Source organism: Condylura cristata, unplaced genomic scaffold, assembly GCF_000260355.1.
Source record: "Condylura cristata isolate star-nosed mole 26May11 unplaced genomic scaffold, ConCri1.0 scaffold00004, whole genome shotgun sequence".
In the NCBI taxonomy this organism is placed as follows: domain Eukaryota; kingdom Metazoa; phylum Chordata; class Mammalia; order Eulipotyphla; family Talpidae; genus Condylura; species Condylura cristata.
This window is the reverse complement of record NW_004567105.1, coordinates 38,360,331-38,362,758: the sequence shown is the minus strand read 5'-3', so window position 1 is coordinate 38,362,758 and position 2,428 is coordinate 38,360,331. Positions and strand designations below refer to the sequence as shown.

Below are 2,428 nucleotides of genomic sequence, written 5' to 3'. Positions count from 1 at the left end.
TTTTCACTCACCAAGATGTGGCTTCCATAACAGAACCCTGGGTCACTGAAACAACAGAAATCTATTTTCTCATAGTTCTGGTGTGACACATGCAAGGTCAATGTGCTGGTCTGTGTGATGCCCTCAAGGCCCCACCCCTGGGCTTGCAGAGGCTGCTTTCCTTCTGCCCCAGTGCTGTCCTGTGTGTGTGTTCTTGTCCCCACCTCTGTGAGGATCTCAGTGACAGAGGGAGTGGGAAGTAGGTAGGTATTAGGGCTCACAACGATGCTTCCTTTTCACCAGATCACCTCTTTCAATGCCCATCTCAAATACAGCTGTATTCTCAGGCACACATGGGTTAGGGCTTCAACCTAAGAATTTTTAGTTTAGCCCCTAATGTCTAATTAAAGTAACATTCACTTTTTTTAAGTTGTGTGTGTGTGTGTGTGTGAGAGAGAGAGAGAGACTATTCTACCCCCTTAATGCCTACTATTATGAAGGGGTAAGAGAAAAATAGGTACATATAAAGACCATTAAACTATATTGAAGGTTATACAATGAAAAATTTTTTTCTAACCTCCTATGCTAAGGAAATTTTCTTAAACATAGTGTTTACGGAGTCCAAGAATTAATATAGATCTTTGTATCTGCACAGTCTTCCACTGGCCTTTAAAATTGCTGTCTCATGTTCCAGTGTCTGTACGGGATTTTCATTTCATTGCTCTTCTATTGATAGACCGCTAGGAGATCTCCAGCTTTCCCATCCTCCAACCCCATTACAAACATGACTTGGGATTCGTTTAAAAACCCATGCTGAAAAGGGTAGGGATGGATCATCTAAAAAAATAAACTGGCCCTTAATTTTGGTGAAGAAAGTCTTTGTTTTTTGCCTTCCCATTTATTGGTCATTACTCGAGCCGTGGGAGGGGGTTCAGTCTTCCTTCCTCTCCAGTGCCTGACCACATGATGAGAGGGCAGGGCTTCCAGCGAGGGCCATCCATCCTAGCAGGAAAGGGCTATCTGAGTTATTCACTTGCACACACTATTTTTAGTTAAGTGAAACAGTTTTTCTTGTAAGAATGGCTGTTTCTCTGCCCACAAAGACACTTGAACTCCTGCTGGCTGCTTCCAGCCTTGGTTGGGGGCCAGCTTCCTAATGGAATGTGAGCAATCTCACCACTAATCAAGATTTACAACCCACCCTGCACTGGATTTGCAAACCTTCCAGAGTAACAGCAGAGGCTCTGAGATGAAGTGCAGGGCCCAGTCCCTGGGCCTCATCCCAGCAGCCCCTACCCAGGCCCAGATTCTGATCCACAGACATCACCTGGAATCATTTTATCAGCAGAGCCCTGGTGCAGATGTTCTTGCTAAAGAATCAGCCTCATTTCCTAAAATGAGCCTGAAATGAGGGTGTTTGTCAGAGGTGTTCTTTATTTCTAGAACCTCGGAGAGTTTTCCCCACCTGGGATTTCTAACCACATGTGGGCAGTGCTTTATTTACCTAGATGTGAGAAATACCAGGAATGAATGAACATCTCTGCCAGAGTAGCTCTTGCTTCCCCGCAGAATCCACGTGGAAACCAGAGGTGACTTGCACTCTTATTAATGTAAACATTTTTTACTGGGGTTTCATGATGCTGTGGACACACTGCATGTATATCGGCTTTGGCACAGGAAAAACATAATTTAGCAGCAGATTTAAGAGGTAGTCTGGAGTGCTTCTAATTACTGTTTGTTTAGTTGGCCCCTGCCTAATGAGTGGACTTAAGCAACGTTGGGGGTTAGGGGATGCAGTGTTCCTATTTCAGTCATCCATGCAGGTCAAATTCTAAGTGATGGAGAGGATGCCTAGTGGATCATGTTGTGTCGACGGATTGTGCATGTTGTGTAGACAGATTGTGTTGAATTTGAACTTTAGAACTGAAGCTTTTGGAATGGGCATTTTCTACATGTCATGCATGGACCTGAATTGTGTGCCTGTCCAAAATCAGCCCTACTGTGTGGTTGTTGGGTAAATAAAGACTGGTCAGGCTTGTATGCATTGGTCTCTGTGACCATTACCTGAGGCCTTGATTGTGCTGATGCAGGAGATGTTGGGAACATGGGCTAGGGGCACCAGTGCCTTAGGGTAATCACTGGGAATGTGGCGAGGGTGTGCATAAGTGCACTCCTGAACCTAAGAGGTCAGGGATGTAAGGCAGCATCATGCAGAGATGGGGTGTGCTGTGAGAAGAAGATACCATAAGAGATGCCAGACAGAGCTCAAATTGAGAGAGTAAAGATTTGCCAGGCACTGGGAGGCCTGCCAGCCCTCTGGCCTCCTGGCCTCCCCTCCTTACCAGCCTGTGAGTTCCTCCCACAACAGTTCGCATAAAAAGAGCATTAAAGCCTGAAAAAGCCCCTGAGGGCTCCAGGACTCTCCTTTATCCATCTGCCCCAATCCATA

At 45.7% G+C, this 2,428-nt stretch overlaps 1 protein-coding gene across 2 annotated transcripts in view; it reads left to right on the top strand.

Moving 5' to 3' along the window:
- ANO6 (anoctamin 6) overlaps window positions 1-2,428 on the top strand; it is a 179,995-nt gene that overhangs the window by 40,069 nt on the left and 137,498 nt on the right. The window lies entirely within an intron of this gene.